Genomic DNA, 23688 nt, shown 5'->3' on the forward strand with positions numbered 1-23688 from the left:
AATTAATGATTGATTTTCAACGGAGATACGCAGATCAACAATTAAAAATACTTAGTTTCTCGAAAGCATGTCTCAATATAGCGTTTATTATAATTTAGCTAAACCAATCAGATTTCCTACAAATCCAGGTAACATTGATTTGATACAATTAATCAAGTAACTGTATTAATAGAATTTAGAAAATTATCTTGTGTAACTAATCCACCTTCCCCGGCGATTCAAGTTCATTGACCCCCAAAAAGGTTGCAATAAAAGCCGAGAGAGATCTTACATTAAGTAAATATGTGTAATTGAAAAGAATTTTATATTAATTACGGCACAATACTGTCAAGATACAGCATAATTTGCAAGAAAACCAGTGTATTATTGTCCATGAATACAATCTTTATTTCAAAAGCAATAAAGAAGTAATCTTCGTGTCAGTTATTTACAGATTAAATGCATTTTCCACAGCTTGAAGTGCAATTCAAGCTGCAATGCGGCTTGATCGAGAATTGACCGACTTACCTTTAGTGCATCAGAAAAATTTAATTTGGTACCGTTATAAAACAAATGAAATTGGGATCGGTGGAAACTACTAGAAACAGATAAACGCAATAGCGATAAGTAACATGTATTTTACGGGATTAAAGGATGTGTCTATGTTCAGAAAGATGGTTGAAAATACTGCTGTAAACGTGGAAATTCTTAAAAGTCTCATATATATATACAGGATAAAATAATTTAATAAATGATTGTTCACTGTATTATTTTTATATGACATAAAACTACGTACACTTATTATTATTATTAAGCCTTTATTAGCTAAGCTACAACCTCTTTAGGTCATTTCAGTCAGTTAAATCTATTAGGCAAGTAGGTGATTAGCCTCCAGTGCCTGACATACGTCGTCGACTTTTTGGGTCTAAGTCGGTTTCCTTCACCGTTCGAGCAAATGTTAAATACGCACATAGAAAGAAAATCCATTGGTACACAGCCGGGGATCGAACCTACGACCTCATGTATGAGAGTCGCACGCAGAAGCCACTAGGCCAACACTGCTCTCGAACTAACACTTATTTAAGTTACATAAAATACTTAATTCTAATACATAATTAATACTTAATCTAGTAGGTCCAGCACTTCAGCCATTTTGGGTAATCAGCGTGTCCTTTAACACATAGGCATTTTCCAGCTGCTTCTATTATTTTCTGATGTTAGCTCTTCTTTTATTATCTTTTACTTTTTCCTTCTGGTTGCCGTTTACATTTCGTTACATCATCAACATTCAGTAATAATTTTTGTCCATTTCAACCTGCAATATCTCGTCATTTGCCCCGTTCCCCGCCATCATTTACCTTATTTTCTTTATTATATTACAGTAAGTCTGTATCCATAAGTCAACAACAGTTCTTACTTCGTACAAAAGTAAAAACGGATTAATGAAGTTAGCTACATTCGTTGAGATTGGATTCCGCAAGTTCTAAATTCGAAAAGCTGAGTGTTCGCGTAAAGTGCAAGACTACGGCTGTCGGCAATTTATTGCATCGTTCTAACAAGACTAAGATCTTTTATCAACTATAGCTCGGTGGAAATACACAATACACTCAAGACTGTATGAAAAAGTACAGTTGTTAGAAGTGAATCATCTTTGTAAATTAATTATTACGAAGGTAAAAGGCCCTTTATATTAACATGTACTAATATATGATCTATATATATATATATATATATATATATATGCTAGTGATAATACAAATAAATAATTAAAGCGGTTTACTGCACAATACGTTATGCGACAGCCTTCACTGCCAGATATATCTTAGATTTTTCCATATATGTAAACGTTTCATTTCAATATCATGTCATAACGGTGGAAAGTTTATTTTATTTGCTTATGAGGAACTTTCAAAACTTTTAAAATCCACTTAAAATAAGTGATATTTACGCAATGCTTTTACCACTTGAAATTTACTTCTTGATGTTTCTTATCTTCTAACGACACAACTGGTACTCAGCATTCTTCATAAAATTAGTTAACGATTTAAATAAAATGTGTTTGTTCATATTAAGTAACAATGTATTTCATATTTGAAACCCCTTTTAAGTAATAATACCTATGCCAGATCTTTAATAACAAAATGAGCATTTAATGAATGTCCATGAATACATAATTCATGAATTAATATTACAATTTAGTTTTTTTTAAATTGTCTACAGCTAACTATTCTCCCAATTTCTTTTAAGAAACTCAATACGAGACGCGTGAGTGTATGAATGAGTGTGTGTGTGTTTATTTATTATAGTTCATTTCTATGATCAAAATTCAGCCACAGTGCTTCAGCGGTTTAAGTGTGGGAACCTTCACATCACACACCGACACATCAGTTGCAGTCACGGAGTTATTCTGAAACTGGAAGAAATATGAATGAATGTTTTTGACAGGGTTATTTCAGGAATAATTTGTTATTATATCCCCGAAATGTACTTATCTAAAAGGATGATATCAAAGTGAAATATAGAGAGGGTATAATGTTATTTTCGATAAATAGAGTGTTCAACCTTTGGGATTATGCTATTTGAGTTTTGTGTATTCTGTAAATAGATAAAGATTAATAAATATATTGAAGGCTCGCGACGGAGTCTTAGAACCGGTGTGGTAGTTATTTATTTCGTAATCCTACAACTAACATAAATTATACATAACAAAGATATTGATGATATACAAAAAAGGTTCAAACAATTATGAAACGAAAAATCTATAAAAAATTATTAAATACGTACCTACCTAATGTACGGCTGTGTTGTATGATGGTGTGAAAGTGAGGGTGTGCTTATGAATCAGATTATTGCAGCATGAACATTAATACTGTGCATAGTGAACATAACAAACACCCAAATAAGCATTGCTGCAACAATTCCCAAGATGGTTCTTTTTCAGCACAGACTTTAAAATTCCATTTGTCATATTTATCCCAATTATCGAACCTAGAACAGCGTTACATTTAAAACGCTTTACTTTACTATGGAGGCCGTGTTACATAAAGACGTATTGTAATTCTATTAATAAATCGTCTTTTTATGCTAACGAATATGTAGTTGATTTCAAGTGAATTTTTCGCTTCATTTCTTCGTTGGTTTTAGGTCGCGGTAGTAGAGCATGTCTAACGAAACAACATTAACGATTTACATATTGTAGAATTATGTCTTTCGGTCGCGTTTGTATGAATTTGATAAGATCAAATGCTACCAAACGGATTATCGATTACAGATAGTGTAATTCCTGAGATATGTGTATTTATTATAAGGTAAATTGTCTGTAAAAAGATTATAGCTGATAAGGTCGTAAATATATGGTATATGTATATAAAATCAGGCGAAGCTGCACACTCATTATGAATAATAATAATAATACATCCAAAAGATATCTTGTGTTTTTTTAAGTGTTAAATTTAAAAATACTTTAACGGATATCCACGCTGTTTTATTATTTTATTTATTTTTTAACACTTCGTTAAATAACAATATAAAAATTGAACATAGTTATATGAAAAGGAGAGCAACTGACGGCCTTATCAATTTCCAGCGATATCTTCCAGGCAACCACTGAAGAAAAAAAATCAAATTAAATAAGATATATATTATTTATATATATTTTGAGAACGCGTATAAAAGGACCTTGATAAGTTTTTGGGTAATTTAAACGTTATAAACATTTTGAGGCTATATAAACTCGTCAATAGAGTTTGTTCACATAGGTTCCCACTAATACAGCTGTTTATACAAGCACGAAGAGGATCCAATGTACCTAGTACTGCATCTTCAAAATTAAACATGTAAGCTAATTATTAAACATAAATTGAATATATCTTGCGGAAAAATCTTTTAAAAGAAGATTTTTACAGCCATAAACATTTTTACGATTTCTAGACAAGATTATACGATATATCTAACTTTGGCACTAATAATAAGAGGATGTCAATATTTTTCACCTGACCAAAGAGGATGTGAGGAAATCTAGAGAATTATTTGTCCTTTGTTTACAGTTAAATTTCAGTTTTCTTTAATTTGTTATCTTTTTGCCTATTAATGTACTTACTTACGTTTTCTATTTCATATATTGTTTATCTATGTAATCCGTTTTCGCTTTGTATATTGTCTTTAAGTGTTTTGTTTTATTATATGTATGTTGCTGTAAGATTACTAATAAATAGTCACGCATTAAAGATAACGTAGAGTTAACTATTGTTATTTTCGGAAAAATAACATTAATGCAGGAGTCACATTGAGTGAGACACTATTGTCTTACAAACTTATATTAATGTGTCGGTGTTTTTATGATCATTTAATGTGACGACAGTTTACATTTTAATTAGTCGAGTTTATATGAAAAATAGCATATACGGACATAGCTCGCTTTTCATCGTAATTTTGAACAATGTTGCTGCAAAGCTTTTGTCTGAATGCAAAATAATAAATTGCTCACAGTGTAGCACAATTTAGTTGAATTTAGTTAATGGTATAATTATTCTCAGAGATTCACTTTTGTATGGATATTATTTAATTTCGGTCGATTATTAATTTTAAGTAACACAATTTTGGTAATTGATTTACGCTTATTAATCTTTTATATATTTTATTTTTACATTATTTATGCTGTTTTAATGGGAGCCAGAAAGTAAAAATGTCAAAAACTATTTATTCATATACGTCAAAACAAGAAATATAGTACATTAAATGCTTCTAATCAAGGGCGTAGAACGGAAGAGAAGAACTGGCATTAAACTCTCCGCCACTCTTTAATCGCCAAGTTTTTTTGTTATACAATTAGAACTTGTACTTAATCAAAACCTAATTCGTGTGTTAATTCACTTTTTATCTTCGATACCCAGCTAATTAAGATAAGATATACATATACTTAGTACATCTCTTATTTATATAAAACGTATATTACTCGATACAAAAAATTACATGAATAGATTTTGTTTTATTTAATAAATCTGCATACATACTTACATACATATTATATATTTATAATAGGCATTATGTCGCATCAATTTATATTGTAAGTGTTTAGGCATAGACAATATGCCTTTTTGTAAATAGCCTCAAGCAAGGGCAGTGTTGGCTTCGCGTTTCTAATCCTTGAGGTAGTAGGTTCGATCTCTGGCTCGAACGGTGAAGGTAAACCGGCCTACCTTAAACCCAGGGAATCACAGTCACTGGAGGCTGATAGATAACCTACTATTTGACTGACCTATTAGATTGAAATGAAACCGATATAGAAATCTGAAGCCTAGACCTAAAAAAGTTGCAGCCACTGATATTTTTAATAGAATATTTTCTATTTAAAAACATTCCGAAATAAAACTTGCAGTTTCTGTGTGAACAACGGCTACGCGTTGAGAAGGGTACTTCTGCTCTGCGAATACCGAACGCCTGAAGGATCCTTGATAAAGCGTCTGAGATGTGCGCGAATCCGTTTTGTGCGTTCGGTGTAAGGGAAATACTGAATCTGAACATGTACTAGCTGAACTGGCGAACCTCGTTCCTCCGAACCTTTTGTAGTATTTTTAAACCATAGACAACTTCATTTTCCTACTTCAATTTATGTTCTTTTATAAAATTAATATATTGATATATATCGAATTTTAGCCAACTTCATTGTTCATAACAATATAAAATTTTAATAATTAATGTACTTATATAATAAATTTATCTACTTAATCCTTTTCCAAATTCCGCTCCAATGTCCAATCCAATAGGTAAAATATAAATCTTACAACACACTTCCCAACTTTAGCATGGCTGACGCACAAACCGTGCAGGCCAAGAAAAAATAATAATAAAAAGGTAGACTTGTGTATTCTTAATGATATTTTCAAAATTACCTCCAGACAAAGGTTCAACTGTTGTCGAAATATAAATGGTGTAACTATGGTCTTTATTTTACATTCATCCGAATATTTAAAAATAAGAAAAGTTAAACTTAAAACTCACTCTTGGAATCGGTTCTTTGTATATGTATTGATATCTCATGGGACACATTACTCTGTGTGTTTCATTTTATTAACGTATATATACATATACTACCTGAAATTAAGTGCAAGAAAGGTTTGCTTAACGACGCTAACAATCAAGTACCTAATAATATTAAAATAGTAGTCGATTGGAGCACATTGTTTACAGCTGAAGGATTTGATTCCCTGCAAAACAGAGAGAGATAGTAACAGATCACCTACTTGTTTAAAAAAATAAAACAATGATCACATGATGCATGCGAATCGTCATTAATAATTTAAATAATAAGCTTTTGAGTTAGTGTTTTCTTGCTTAACACGGCACTTAAGTTGTGACGTCTATGTTTTTTGTGTAACTGTTTTTTGTACACGGTTGAATTGTTTTTATGTTTGACGTAAAAATGAAGTCTTTAAAATAATTGTTGTGTATTGACGTAATTCCACATTATATACAAGAATTTTTCGATTACATGCTTTTAGCCCCCTGGAAAGAACAATCCTATCCATCCAATAGAGTCAGCAAACTGTTATTCCTTTAGTTTTTAACCATAATTGTCTACTTTCGGAGTTCACGAATCAACCGGATAAAAAGCCAGTGAGTCAAAAGGGTACAGGCTACATTTAACTTTAGTTATTTAGTTAAGTGACTATCAAGTACGGTCTCGCATATTAAAAATTATTTTAATAGTCTGCCATACAAGAGTTCTATTGCACACTGAACCCATTTAACTCCAAGCAAGTTCAATATCCAAGCGAATTTAACTCCTCATTGTTCGAGGGTAAACATTAGTTATAAGTTGAACGATTTCATGGCCCTAGGGTAGTCAGGGAAGCCCTGCGGTATTGATCGTGTGCCCCCATACTATGACCAAAGACAGCGAGTAAATGTATCAGCGAACTGTAACCAATTGTCAAGAATTATGTATTTTTCTGATAATGACAATATTAATAAGTAAGCGATAAACTAATATAGGCAGCCACAGCTCTGTCAATATGACATTTTTGATCGCTTCATGTGATTTTGTTGTCTTATTGGAAATACTTTATGTACAACACAGAAAAGATTATCACGACCGGTCTTACTGATAAAATAGTTTCTTCCAATTCATTTATACAGCTTATAGTTATTAAATTTTGTTCACAGTTGTATTTATCATAACTGTTGTATATTTGTGTTAAATATGTAAAAAAACCGCATCTGCCAATTGCTAGTGTTATTGTGTATTGTTCTACCTAATAGGAATGAAAAACTGTAAGTAAAGTCTATTGCTATTCGTTGGTATGTTTCGTAATAACCCTGTTTTGTACAAGTCCGTGAACAAATACGTTGAAAATATAAAGAGAATTTGGGATAACTGAACTGTTTGTGTTTATACATATACAGTTGTTATAGGTACTCTTATAACTACAGCCTATATTGGAATTACAAATGACACTTTTCTAGCATAGCAAGCATTACATATAGTGCTATAGACACGACTTAATTATTATTATTACTTTGAAGCGAATAAAATGCTCGTATTACGTACTATTAAAAAACTGTCAAACGAATATCCTAAAAAAAATCATACATTTAAGAGAGCAAATTTTGTTAAAAATGTTCGTAGAAACCGCATCGGCACATTAATGTCTTATTTGAAAAGAGGTTATCTTTTGAATAAAGAACGTGTTTCTTGTATAAAAACTAGTCGTTACTTGTAGCTCAGTTGTTTTCTAAAATAACGATTTGCATGCCAAATTGTTCTTCGGCGTAATGTAATGACGTCAGTCGTTCCAAGACTCCAGCCGTTTTGTCAATTTACATGACTTCGTGGCATTATTAATTTATTACTTAGTTTGTATGACTCAATTGGTTATTTTATAAAAGAATCTTTTACTATTTCTAAACGCATTTTAGTTACAACGACGATCACTAACTAGATTACTAGACAGTCGTATTTATAATTTTTTTCGTGAACCTGCTTTTAGATAGGCGCTGGGAACTTGCTGTGACATGTTTTAGCCTAAAAAGGCTTATTTAATAGAAAATTCTGGAATTATGAATGATAATCTAATATCGAAATAATCTGTTGTAATAATAATAAAATCTTATACTTTTCAACACATACTAATTGTTTATGTTTAACGTCCCGTCTGCGAGGATGTGGGTTAAGCAAATAAAATTTAATCTAAAGGAACTATCAAATAAAACCTCATTAGGAATTCAATATTTATTTACTATTAGGTAACTGTATATTTATATAAAACTATTTGGTGTTTTTGTATGTTTTGCAACGAAATAACACTGTTAAGGAAGAATACGATTATTTATAAACGGATTTTTATATGAGCTATCATCTATCTACATGTGATGCCAGCGTTTGCAATACGCTCTTTTGTGGTCACACAACTACAACTAGATGAATAGATCCTTCTCGTTACTAAGCGACCGCTTCCAGGCAACGACAATGTGGTAGATAGGTAGATTTCTCTATCTATGTTTCAGAGCACGCAGCGATACTAAACAGGACAATAAAACAGGAGTTATTGAAATTCAATTTGTAACGGATACAACATTATGTTTAATTTTACTAGAAAACAGTCTGAAATGTTGAGAAAAAATATTTCCTTTTCCATTTTAATTATCTACTGCAATTCAGATTTCATAGTGATACGATTCCTTCTACGTGTTTTAAATATACGTTATTGTCTATAAACCTCTGTATTGTTTTAGTTGCTATAACTAATACTCCCTTTGTTTAAGGGGAAATGGGACGGTGTGACAGTAACAAACTGCCCAAATGCGGGTGTATTGTTACCTCTTCCTGCAATGCTCTGTGTAGGGTTGCCAACTTTTTCTCAAAAAATTACAAAATGTTCGATCAATAGAGACAGATATAATTTAATCATTTAATAACCGTTTTTTTACGACAATGGTATAAGGTTGCAATATTGTAGTTTATAGAATAGTTTTATGACTTCTTCCGTCTTTATCTCATATAAAACCTTACAAATGTGGTACGTGGCAGTAACAAGATTAGGTGCTTTAACACGTGACTACAATAATGAAAAATCTCTTGAAAATCGTATGTAACCGATGTATGAACAAAGGGTACAATTCAGAGACGCGACTTCAACTTGGCGCTGCAACTTACTATTACCGCTTCTTCACGTATCACTGAACCGATGATCTATCTTACCCTAGTTTAATGCCCGCGAAGGCAAGGCCAATGGCATTAATGTGTTTATTATTACCTATTGTATCTCGTATCGTATTTGCATTATGAACACGATATCTTAGTACTCTTTCGTTTCTTTCTGACAATCGTGTTTACGCAGTGATGAAAAGAGACGTTTTTGGTCAGACAGTGCATTATTTTTTTAATAATAATATATTTATCAAAATAAAGAAATATAATTATAAAACATATCGATAAATAAAATAATTTACAATATAAAATACGTCTTAAGGTATGCATTGATAATATGCAATGCAATAGTTATTAATGTTTAAAATATTTCATTCAAAATAAAAATATATCGCAAAGAAAATTTTGACCAAAATCCAACCCATATATACTGGCCACCAGACATTGCGCAAATGTAGAGGGTTATGGAAAAGTATATTTTTATCTAAGAGTATGGAGATTTACGGTCTGAGCAGACCCTTCTGTATTTGTTGTTTCATCTCTAATACAACACACATGCCTCTGTGATGTTGTGTGTTTTACAAAAGCAAATATAATTACGTGTTTGTGTGACTTAATGGTATTTGTTATATTAGATTTCAAATGTAACGCAAATTAAATAATTACGAGAAATCAATACTTCTTTAATGTATATAAATGATAACATTTGTAAGTGAATTACAATTGTTATCTGTGAAAGACGCAACGTAAACCAAAAATATTAAAAATTATTTTGGTACTCGATTGTTTGAAATAACCATTCATATATTCAATATCGACTTATAAAAACAGAGGTTAAGGCTTGAACAGTGCTCAAATCGGTCAACTAGCCCTAGTTTAAATTAAATTGTTGGAAGAACTGTCGCTCATATGCATTTGAAAAAAATATATATTGTGGGTTGAAGCCTACTGTATCGATTGATAAAATCAAAAAAGGTAAAAGCAATACCAATTTCCCAAAAAAAAATTTACCATCGAACCGTAGATTAGACATAAATTACAAATTCGCTCCAAAACGGTTTATGCGATTTATTTTAATCTTACACGTATTATTAGATAAAGCATATATTATTATTTTGATAAAAAAATTTTTGTATTAATTCGTTTCCTGGGCATGGAAAGTAATAAAAGGTAAATAAACTCAAGCGCAATGGGCTTCCCTCCGCAATTTCACACCCGCGAGCCCTGCATGCGGCTTGTCTTCAGTCCACCTCAACGCTTTGCGACGGGAGGACTACGCTTGTGTGTCGAAGCCAATAATAATTAAATATTTGCGTATTTTAGTTTTTACCCGCGGATTTTTTTAGAAATGCCAAAATATAAAAAGAAATATCAAGTGAGGCGAGGACATGAACTTCGGAAATTATTGTATGTTATAAGTATATGTATATAAGTACCTACCCAAACAAAACTCAAATTTAGAGTTGTCAAGTTTCAAGTGCAACTTGTACAACCAAGTAAAATAAGTTGCTGAACCTGATACCTGATGGAATCTGAAAGTGGGTACTGGATCTCGAGGATGGTAAGCAGTAGACATACCGTCATTGAGCTCGTTGTAATCAGCTCAGCGAGACGATACTAAAAATGTGACTAAATGAACCTGATGATGGACTCCGAAGGTGGGTACTGGGTCTCGAGGATGGCAAGCAGTAAACATACCGTCATTGAGCTCGTTGTAATCAGCTCAGCGAGACGATACTAGAAATGTGACTATATGAACCTGATGATGGACTCCGAAGGTGCGTACAGAGTCTCGAGGATGATAAGCATTAGACATACCATCATTGAGCTCGTTGTAATCAGCTCAGCGAGACGATACTAGAAATGTGACTAAATGAACCTGATGATGGACTCCGAAGGTGGGTACTGGGTCTCGAGGATGGCAAGCAGTAAACATACCGTCATTGAGCTCGTTGTAATCAGCTCAGCGAGACGATACTAGAAATGTGACTATATGAACCTGATGATGGACTCCGAAGGTGGGTACAGAGTCTCGAGGATGATAAGCATTAGACATACCATCATTGAGCTCGTTGTAATCAGCTTAGCGAAACGATACTAGAAATGTGACTATATGAACCTGATGATGGACTCCGAAGGTGGATACTGAGTCTCGAGGATGGTAAACAGTAGACATACCGTCATTGAGCTCGTTGTAATCAGCTCAGCGAAACGATACTAGAAATGTGACTATATGAACCTGATGATGGACTCCGAAGGTGAGTAGTGGATCTCGAGGATGGTAAGCAGCAGACATACCGTCATTGAGCTCGTTGTAATCAGCTCAGCGAGACGATACAAGAAATGTGACTATATGAACCTGATGATGGACTCCGAAGGTGAGTAGTGGATCTCGAGGATGGTAAGCAGTAGACATACCGTCATTGAGCTCGTTGTAATCAGCTTAGCGAAACGATACTAGAAATGTGACTATATGAACCTGATGATGGACTCCGAAGGTGGATACTGAGTCTCGAGGATGGTAAACAGTAGACATACCGTCATTGAGCTCGTTGTAATCAGCTCAGCGAGACGATACAAGAAATTTTACTATATGAACCTGATAATGGTCTCCGAAGGTGGGGACCGGATCTCGAGGATAGTAAACAGTAGACATACCGTCATTGAGCTCGTTGTAATCAGCTCAGCGAGACGATACAAGAAATTTGACTATATGAACCTGATAATGGTCTCCGAAGGTGGGGACCGGATCTCGAGGATGGTAAGCAGTAGACATGCCGTCATTGAGCTCGTTGTAATCAGCTCAGAGAGACGATACTAGAAATGTGTTATATGAACCTGATGATGGACTCCGAAGGTGAGTAGTGGATCTCGAGGATGGTAAGCAGCAGACATACCGTCATTGAGCTCGTTGTAATCAGCTCAGCGAGACGATACAAGAAATGTGACTATATGAACCTGATGATGGACTCCGAAGGTGAGTAGTGGATCTCGAGGATGGTAAGCAGTAGACATACCGTCATTGAGCTCGTTGTAATCAGCTTAGCGAAACGATACTAGAAATGTGACTATATGAACCTGATGATGGACTCCGAAGGTGGATACTGAGTCTCGAGGATGGTAAACAGTAGACATACCGTCATTGAGCTCGTTGTAATCAGCTCAGCGAGACGATACAAGAAATTTTACTATATGAACCTGATAATGGTCTCCGAAGGTGGGGACCGGATCTCGAGGATAGTAAACAGTAGACATACCGTCATTGAGCTCGTTGTAATCAGCTCAGCGAGACGATACAAGAAATTTGACTATATGAACCTGATAATGGTCTCCGAAGGTGGGGACCGGATCTCGAGGATGGTAAGCAGTAGACATGCCGTCATTGAGCTCGTTGTAATCAGCTCAGAGAGACGATACTAGAAATGTGTTATATGAACCTGATGGTGGACTCCGAAGGTGGGTACTGGGTCTGATTGACTCTGATTTCATTTTCGGGCTTAGATATAACATGCTGCACGTCTCGCTGAGCTGATTACAACGAGGTCAATGATGGTATGTCTACTGCTTACCATCCTCGAGATCCAGTACCCACCTTCGGAGTCCATTATCAGGTTCATATAACACATTTCTAGTATCGTCTCGCTAAGCTGATTACAACGAGCTCAATGACGGTATGTCTGCTGCTTACCATCCTCGAGACCCAGTACCCACCTTCGGAGTCTATCATCAGCTTCATATAGTCACATTTCTAGTATCGTCTCGCTGAGCTGATTACAACGAGCTCAATGACGGTATGTCTGCTGCTTACCATCCTCGAGATCCACTACTCACCTTCGGAGTCCATCATCAGGTTCATATAGTCACATTTCTAGTATCGTCTCGCTTAGCTGATTACAACGAGCTCAATGATGGTATGTCTACTGCTTACCATCCTCGAGATCCAGTACCCACCTTCGGAGTCCATTATTAGGTTCATATAACACATTTTTAGTATCGTCTCGCTAAGCTGATTACAACGAGCTCAATGACGGTATGTCTGCTGCTTACCATCCTCGAGATCCACTACTCACCTTCGGAGTCCATCATCAGGTTCATATAGTCACATTTCTAGTATCGTTTCGCTGAGCTGATTACAACGAGCTCAATGACGGTATGTCTGCTGCTTACCATCCTCGAGATCCACTACTCACCTTCGGAGTCCATCATCAGGTTCATATAGTCACATTTCTTGTATCGTCTCGCTGAGCTGATTACAACGAGCTCAATGACGGTATGTCTGCTGCTTACCATCCTCGAGATCCACTACTCACCTTCGGAGTCCATCATCAGGTTCATATAGTCACATTTCTAGTATCGTTTCGCTGAGCTGATTACAACGAGCTCAATGACGGTATGTCTACTGCTTACCATCCTCGAGATCCAGTACCAACCATCAGAGTCCATCGTCAGCTGATGATGATGACTCGGTTTCGGTATTTTAGCAATACTGACATTAAAAAGTTTTAACCTGAGAACGAATTAAACATGTAAAAAAATCATGTATATGTACTAGTTAAATAATTGGCAGCCACCATTTTTTCTAGACCAATATTTATTTATAAATTTTTATATTTAGCTAATAATTGGTTTCGTATTCACGTAGTTTTGTTAGACTATTCACTATTTTGTTAGACTAGATGGCGTTAGTAAATTATTGTTTGTAGTAGAGGTCAAATCCTCAAAGTCATCGGCGTATGTTAGAGTCTTAACTAATCTAGTCTCCAGACGAAGGTTAACAAGATTCTCACAAGCGATGTTTCCGGCGGAAAGCGTCTCATAATACCTTCAGAGTGCCATCCAAGCGTGTATCGAGTTTTAATAAAGCACATTATACCTAGTTACACTTGGTACATTTGCGTTTCCTGCATGCTCAGTGTCTGTTTTCCTTGCGTCTTCCTAGTTTATCATAGATCCTATTTACTCGCTCCGCTGATTTCGTGGCCTTTGCTACGTAATATGCCATTATACAATTTTGTTACGTTTAATTGTGGTAATACATTGCGTTTATAATCGTTCTTGCTTACTTATTAGCAACACTGTTAATTCAATATCTCTAATTAAACTGTCATTTAAACTTAATCTTATTAAGGCACTGTCTATTTTTAGATTTATACCTGCTATATTGTTAATAACTATTATTTGACAAGGCTATTGTGATAATTTACACAAATTATGTATTCTAATACATTAGGTCTGATTTCTTTATTTCGGAAATAAAACATATATATTGCTATATAATAAAAAGTTAATAAACTGTTTCATTCATTCACTGATAAAAACTGCGATACAAAGCAAAACAAAACATAACAGAGCGTTATCTCAGTAGAAAATACAACACAAAATTTATAAATCAGGTGAACGACAAACATACGAGTAGCAATAATAAAGAAGAAAGATACAAGGCTTATGACATTAATAGTTGTTTAAACCTATTAGACCTTACCGTTATTTATAGGTGATTAAGAATTCTCGCTTATCGGCGGAGAAATTCTTTAGAAATTTCTGATCTTTATGTTATCATACTTGCATTGTTTGCGCGACATATTTAACTCAGCTACTGTTGAATTAGTGCGTTAATCATAACAGCATTCAGCGCAGGCTAAGCTATTGTCTGAAAGGCAGCTGCGCTTGACGGCCGTCTAACGTCCTCCAAATACAAATCATTGTCAAGTTCAACAACCAACGCGAGAGTATCAACTAGTATAACGCTTTTGTCTTCATATTAAGTAATAAGTATTAAACGCTGTTAAGTTACTAACAATTTTTTTACTGAAGCTCTGCGTTAAGTTAATTTTCATTTTGGGGTAGCAATTACCGTCAGATATCTTTCATCTACATAGGGTGTTGAGTTCCCCTTTTCGCTTTCTATAGAGCGTCATATGTATACTGCGGTTTAATGTACGCTAAAATTTCAAATACTTAACAAATGCTTCGTTCATTTGAAATATAAGAAAATTAATAATATTTGATTAGTGTGACTAATGTAATGTAACATTAGTTAAGTTACATATTATTGTATTACTTTATTTCCATAATGAAATATTTTAAACAAGTACATATATCATAATATGATTAATATAACGTAATATGTGCATGCATTAAAAAAATAAAATATTACAGATTCAAAATCATAAATCATTATGGACCTTCTACGGGTAAAGGCCTCCTCCGTTTTGCTCTACATCTGTCTGTCTTTTTCTTTGATGATCCTGTTTTCACCAGCTTTCCTTTTTATTTCATCAAACCATTTTTTTTGCTAGCAATCAGTGCACACTTGAAGCTATAGTGAGCCTTTTAGACTTTTCCCACACTCATAAATTGCAATATCACATTCTCATTTCCTATAATGTCCAATACAATATGTCGACTACTCCTATATTTTTGTCTCTTGTAAGGACCCTGAAATAAGTCTAGTTCGAGTCTTGTTAATCCAGCAGCAAACTTTATGTTTATAATATCATATTTTATACGATTTAAGCTAATATATAAGCTTATAGCTTCAAACAAAGAGTTTCATTTAATATGTATTTGGACATCTCGAAATATTCGAACTGAACTCGCGTTTATCGAAATTATGAGGTAAACTTTATCCTTATCATTTAGCTGTCAAAGGCGCCAGTTTGTTATCAGTTAGATATTATATCAATTTCTTGCTTAGTTAATAGTATTTTAGTTGTTGTGGTTCAAGTTCAAGATTCCGCCCACCGGGTTATTGACCGCTTTTGGATCATGCGCGAGGGGCATCGAAGTTCACATTTGCCGAAATTTCAATTGCAAATCCGCTTAAATTGTCCAATTTTGAAACTCGTTCCATTCTAAAATTGACGGAGAAGTTAACACTCGTGCATTTAAAAATTTGTTTCACCATTTATTATTTTCTTATCTAATGTTTCTGTTTGAACAACCCCCGCCTAAGCCCTTTTATTACCCTTGCTTAGGTCAATTTGATAAGGTTGTAAATTGAGTTTTGTTTTCTTTGTTTAGGCTCGTTTTTAAAACAATTATCCTCATAGTATATCGATTGGGGGAGCCGTATATTATGTCGGTGCATGAGCAACGCGATACGGATATTGATTGAAGACAACAGGTTGCTAGGGCGTCTCGGCCCCCGCTTCCGGGACACCTTCACTTTCTTCGAGCATCACACGAGAGCTTTCAATTTGGGAATTCTCTTTAGGGATTCGGAGAAAGAGTTTATCCATTTCCTCAGATTTTAATTACTTACGGCCGAACCCAATAATTGAACCACAATTTCAGATTGAAAACAATCTGAGATCAGACAGTGACTGTGGATCGATCTCCTATCTGCATCCCAATAACCAAACCCTTCGAAGACAATCTATTTTTGGCGACGGATAAAATGCAATCTCTTCCCTCTTGGCACTCGTATTTGATAATCAATATAAACCAAATAAAGTAAATAAAACCGTACAAATAATATTAAAATCTACATGTCTATGTTTAAAACATATCAAATAGCTTTTTAATTATTTTAAAAACTGGTGTAAGTTAAAATCTTAAGATAGGATATTGGCACAGCTGAACTGTCATGTTCATACAAATGTCTATTCACATACATCGATCCAACCTAGCATGGATACCTTGTATCGACAGATGGTTATTACAATCCGTCGATTTGTTATTGGCACACTTTTTACAATATTTGTATTAAGATGTCAATCTCAGGTGGTCAAAAATGGATCGAGCTAGGTTATTGTGTTTGGGCGTTAGAAGGCACTTTAGATTAATTTTGTAGTCGTTATGAATTATTATATTTGTCGAGCGTACTACGTAGAGCTTCTATTGTCTGGGAGTAAATGAAAAAAAGTGAATAACAAATTCTACATTACGCAGATCTTATCTATTGTTAACTCATCTGGAACAATTTTATGAAGCTTAAGGCTTTCTTCTCTTATTTGTCAGATGATAAGCGGAATTTACAAGCAAACGAGTTTTCAAAATGGTTAACAAAGTTTCCTTGTTATTTTAGGTCACTTCAACCAGTATTGTTGTAAATTACTACTTTAACGGTTATCTTGATAGGCTTGGGACAGACATTTCCTAATTTTATGCATTGGATGCGAATTATTGATAGGTTTTGAATTGTTCACATTATATATATTATTTACTATGGTGGAGTTATTACCGATAAGAATTAGGCTACTAGACCAGTGTCGATAATTTTTGAAACAAAAAAAAATTACAGTAGGATGAAACCCATTAGAAATGCAGGGGAATATGATCAAAATGAAAGGAAAAATAAATTACGGTCGATCCGAGTTCGGGAAGTGGGAGGGGGGTGACTTTTAAGGGGGAAAAATTGTTTATCTTGATTTCCGGCGAAACTACCAGTCCTATGGAAAAAAGTTATATGGCAAAGTTGTAGGTCATAAAAAGATCTAAAACTTTGGTATTTACAATTTTTTCACATAACCTCAAAATTTAGGTGAAAAATTCAAAAAACCAAGTTCTTGGTTTTTTATTTATATCTTTTTTAAAAAGTTTTTTTTTTCTACGAAATTTGGTGAAAACTTACCTTCTTATGTCCCAAATATACTGTAATTTATTTGATTAAAAATATTTATTTTTTCGCCTCATTTTAACTTAATATCAAAAAAGCACCCTAATTTTCAATCGAAAATTCTGACGTCAAAATTTCAGCTTTTTTCAAAAAGTTTGGGAGCTTTTTGTTCGTTGAAATATCTACTTTCTGATGGTGTAAAAAAAAATATACATTACTATAGGAAATATTATTAGAAAATGCAAAAAATTGAAAAAACCTCAAATTCGAAAATTTTCTTTTAATTATGTACAATTTTGAGGTATTTATTAAAATTTACACTTTAATTACTCAAAAAACGTAAGATTTCATGCTTCATTGATAAACGAAAAAATTGCAAATTAAAATATACTTCTATAATTAACAAACAAATAAGTTAATAAAGTTAATATTTAATAAGACATCTACAATATTTTGAAAAAGTTGTAGAATCTTCTGTAAATAATATTTGTAGATGCCTATTTATTGCTGTTTTAAGATAATTTATATACCTGAGTGACCTTTTGTGAATTTTAGCCCAGTGTAAGTTATTTCATTGAGAAGTGGGGATGGACCTAGGAGGGTCTGGGCCTTACTGCTACCTGCTATTTCGTAGCAGCTGTAAAAACCGTTAGCCAGTATTCGAGAGACAGAGTAGTGTACAACATCGTTTTTAAAAATACACCTGCAGGCTGAGTTACTCTAAGTGATTTTTGAGAAATTTACTTTATTCAAAGAAAAATTCAAAATTCACCGAAGGTCACTCGGGTATATAAATTATCTTAAAACAGCAATAAATAGGCATCGACAAATATTATTTACAGAAGATTCTACAACTTTTTCAAAATATTGTAGATGTCTTATTAAATATTAACTTTATTAACTTATTTGTTTGTTAATTATACAAGTATATTTTAATTTGCAATTTTTTCGTTTATCAATGAAGCATGAAATCTTACGTTTTTTGAGTAATTAAAGTGTAAATTTTAATAAATACCTCAAAATTGTACATAATTAAAAGAAAATTTTCGAATTAGAGGTTTTTTCAATTTTTTGCATTTTCTAATAATATTTCCTATAGTAATGTATATTTTTTTTTACACCATCAGAAAGTAGATATTTCAACGAACAAAAAGCCCCCAAACTTTTTGAAAAAAGCTGAAATTTTGACGTCAGAATTTTCGATTGAAAATTAGGGTGCTTTTTTGATATTAAGTTAAAATGAGGCGAAAAAATAAATATTTTTAATCAAATAAATTACAGTATATTTCGGACATAAGAAGGTAAGTTTTCACCAAATTTCGTAGAAAAAAAAAACTTTTTAAAAAAGATATAAATAAAAAACCAAAAACTTGGTTTTTTGAATTTTTCACCTAAATTTTGAGGTTATGTGAAAAAATTGTAAATACCAAAGTTGTAGATCTTTTTATGACCTACAACTTTGCCATATAACTTTTTTCCATAGGACTGGTAGTTTCGCCGGAAATCAAGATAAACAATTTTTCCCCCTTAAAAGTCACCCCCCTCCCACTTCCCGAACTCGGATCGACCGTAATTTATTTTTCCTTTCATTTTGATCATATTCCCCTGCATTTCTAATGGGTTTCATCCTACTGTAATTTTTTTTCATTTTTTACTATTTTTGAAGGCTTCGGCACTGGTCTATACGTTTTCATTTGACGTCATAGATTATAATATTATATTTCATTAATTTTTATAAAACAGTGTTACTACTTGCATTACAAAGTATAAAAATGTATATAGGTACTTTCAATAATAGTTTATGTAATTAACGACAAGTATAATAAATTTAAGTACAATTTCAAATATATTACTGAGAATGTATTAATAAGCCCCTTCTGTCATATGGTTTTATTACTGGGAATTCGTGGAACGTACACTTGCGTTCCGTAATGCGGGTAGATATCGAGAAACGCGTGTCGAACAAAGGCGATAGTTTTGTCAATACGCCCACGTGTCGGGTATAATAATGTCCGGTGTTTCACTACATTTATATATTAATTAATTAAGCAGCAATTTACGTAACCTATTTTTGTGAGTATGTACATCTTACAAACAATAATCAGTCAAGCCAATGCATTAAAATGTCAGTAGACCGAGATTAATTAATTAAAAAACTGTAGTCACAAAATTGTGTGTGTAAATATAACGACTAAACGACTGATGTAATGAAGCTTACAGCATTGAAAAGATTTAGATTCGATTTTGATTTATTATCATCTTAATTAAATGGTTTTAGTAGGCTTCTCCGTCTCCACTCTTATTTGATCCAAACTCTACTAACCCAAAGAGTAGCTTGCATATAGCATATAGCTTGTTTATACTGTGTTGTGACACTTATCTGAATTTTTATCTCTTTAAAAAGTTGTTATTTCTTGGATGCTAATTGCAGAGATTGTTCGAAAGTCAAATTCATTTGATAATTAACTTTCGCTTGTAAAGTTTAGTTCGCCTAATTGATTTCTATTATTAGAAAGTATGTCTTGAGTGGTGATGTCCATTGCAATAGTCTAATTGCTCACTAGTATTATCAAGCAAAACATTTGTAAATTTATTGTACTTTAATTTCTTCTGTTTTTCTTGCTTTTGAATGTATATGATTAATACTTTTTGTTTTTAGAACATGGGTTAGGCCAGAGGGCTACTGAGCGCCTTGCCGGCATTAAAAAAATTGGTAACTACACTTTTCTTGAAGGATCCTGTCGAATTGGTTCGAAACTAACGTCGTGTCGAGGCTGTGAAACTTTCTATGTGCATTTAATAATCTCCCGTAAAAATCCCGTAACTCAACGAGATGTATCAGACGCAGTATACCTTGAACATAAAAATAAAATGATTAATGACGCTGCAATCTGGGGTTCTATAAAGGGTTGTAGCACAGGATTGTTATAAATGTCTTTAGGAGTTATAATATAAAATAACAGTAGCCCTTCTAGCTGTTAACCAATTTCTATATCAGTTTTGTAATATTTTCTTTTCTTTGTAGGCAAGGAGTTCATAGCCCATCATCATATTCCAATTCAAACGCGTACCTAGGAAAAATTGCCGCAGCCATGATTCAGTTATAAGCTAAAATTTAATTAAATAATCAGCTCACGCGACGTTGTCCGGTATTTCATACAATCACATGTGTCGAACGTAGACATTCCTAACATGGATGCGGTTAAAAATTTTACGTGATTTATTACTTTTATCGAGCTTAATTGAAATTCTTCTGTACGGTCTTGGTGTTTTTCAGTCGTGTTTAGATTCTACTCTGAACAAAGCAAACGTTGAAGTTTCTGATAATTTAGCGAAAGGAATATGAACATTACTCGTCTACTTTATATTTTTGTTTCAATGTTAATTAGCTGTTTACTTTGTTATAATTACTGTTTATATAATGAAAAACTTAGTCCTCAAATATAAATTATCTTTGTCATTGATATTGCTTGTCTATGGTATCACTTCAATATTGACTTATAATAATAGTAAAAGTAACGGTAACAATGAGACTAAGGGCCTGTTTCACAATGTCCGGATAAGTTCCAAATAAGCTATTTATTACTTATTTGTAGGATAAACTGTATTTTTGCGTTTCACGACTGTCATATAGCGCTATTTGTCATGAAATTCGAAGTATCTTATTCGGAATTTTTATGTTTCCATTAATTTATGTGTTGCATAGCTATTTGGCACTTTATCCATACATTGTGAAACAGGCCCTAAATTGTGTATAAAGTAATAACAACTAACTAACTTTATAAAAATATACATGTCAGAGCAGTTGCATTGCTGTCAGCTGTCATTGTCATTACATTGTCTTTATAAATTAACGTCAAAACCAAATTAATTCAATTAAGTTTGTTTGATTTCCCAATATTGCTAGATCGATAAATAAACGACTTTTTAATGGTCAATAGAGTGGTTTCATAATGAATATTTTTATTAGAATGAATTTTAGTCGGAGAAACAGCAGCTGACAGTAACGCCATCGCTGAAATACATATATTCTTTGATTAACTGAAATGAGGAAATTTCAGTATAGTAAATAAATAACTATTGTACTATCGTACCCTGACACGCGCTAATGAAGTTATTCTGGCCGCTTCGGATATATAGAAATTTTCTATCGTCACTGGGACCTTCGGGCTGGCCAGTTAGTGGCAAGGCTAGTCCAGGATCCTCCCTATAGGTCAGAGGAACGATATCCTTCCCCCACACTATTTACCATATATGATTTTCTTAGTCAAATTGGCCGTTTCAAACAGGATTGAAATGAAGGCTTCAAAAAGTAAAATTGAAATTGCAATCGAACTTGAATTGCAATTGAAGGTTTAGCTTTTTCGTTTTTTGTTGTTGCCCAACTATTATTGCACTCGAAATACTTAGCTCGCACCCAGCCTGTTCAGAAAATGATTCAGACTTATTTGATAGTTTTTCATTTTAGTGAAATGTATGTATGTATAATCATTACAACCTTTTTGGTCGGTTAACCAACCTGAGTTGTCAGTGGGTGAATATTTCGTTATTTTAGAAACTTCACGTGGAGATAACAATTTTTTAAATCGGTACTGTAGGTTTTGGGTTTATTTCTAACAGACACAAAAATAGAAGTTATATGTATATTATATATTTAACAAATTTATCTTTTTAAGTAATTTTGTAAACAGAGAACTTTATTATTTACGAAATATAAATATATTAAAAAGAGTTAAGAAACCTCAAATACTGTTTCATAAAACTTAACAACAATTCTTTTGATAAGTAGAAAACGCAGGCCGTAACATAAATTGATGTTAATAAAGTTAACATATATAAAGTTAGGCATATTTAGGTGTTATAAATTGATGTGTAGTAAACACAAGAACAGATTGTCTTCTTCTTAATAGAGATTGTAAGTTGTGTTATTGGACACTTTATGTAAAATATGCTTTTTAGTAAATTAGGTTTCACTTAGGTCTCTTTTAGTCTTTAGTTAGGGTACATTATTTATTTGTGCCGACGCTGATATAATTTATATAAAAAAAACTTTCATCTCGTTATAGGCAATAGTCGATCAACATTTTGCCCATTCTGGGTCTATGGATAATCCTTTTTCATGCAGGCTTCCTTACTATGGTCATCTGTACTCAAGATCATCACCACATCACATCTTAATCAAGGTTTCAGTCTTATTGAACGACCTCAAAAATAATTATACGACTAATTATAACAATAATTTTTTTTTAATTTCTTTACTATGCAGAGGCTTAGTATCAAATCACTTCTACGGCCCAACATACGGGCAACAAATCTTAAAGAATATACAACAAAATTTGGAAATCCGTTCTTCATCATTTATCAGATGAGTCTCAAATATTGTTAAACATAAATCACTGTCGATCGTTTCCGATCACGTATCGTTCCTTATCTTCGTGGGAAGCGTTTGTTGACATTGATAAGCTGATAACAATACTTGTAATTAGGAATAACGATTTTTACTTTACGATGGTTAGATAGAAAACATTGCTTTTGTAGTAAATTTGTATGTTTTGTGCATAATTTCGCACATTTTCTATTTCCTTTTTAGTATCTTTATTATTTGTTTTGCCATCTTAGCGCGTACTTCGGAATACTAGCTACAATATTAGCTGGGGATTATGAAGAAAATATATATTACCCATTTAAAAAAAATCCTTCAGTTGCCGCAGCCCTTAGACAACCACTTTAGTGCCTGCGCTCTTGACCTTCGAGGGAGTAAACTCTCTATTACTTACTCTATTATAATATAGTACTTGCTGCTCCCACGAACTTCGTTTCTCCTTAATGCCTAGCCTACCTTTTTGGTACATACCAACATGGAATATTTTGCTATGCTACCCCAGAGACATCGGTTTTCCGCAATGAAAGCTTTTTAGGTTGTTCTGTAATTTTTCTTTATTTAATCCTCAGAATTAAAGTTATAAGTTCTTAACTAACAAATAAAAAATAGGGGTTGATC

The 23688-nt window shown here is 33.3% G+C and overlaps 1 protein-coding gene across 4 annotated transcripts in view; it reads left to right on the top strand.

Moving 5' to 3' along the window:
* The window catches only part of LOC111003061 (tyrosine-protein kinase Src64B), a 64353-nt gene that overhangs the window by 27887 nt on the left and 12778 nt on the right, over positions 1-23688 (top strand). The gene's annotated exons all lie outside the window — the stretch shown is intronic.

The sequence above is a fragment of the Pieris rapae genome, chromosome 4, assembly GCF_905147795.1.
Source record: "Pieris rapae chromosome 4, ilPieRapa1.1, whole genome shotgun sequence".
In the NCBI taxonomy this organism is placed as follows: Eukaryota; Metazoa; Arthropoda; class Insecta; order Lepidoptera; family Pieridae; genus Pieris; species Pieris rapae.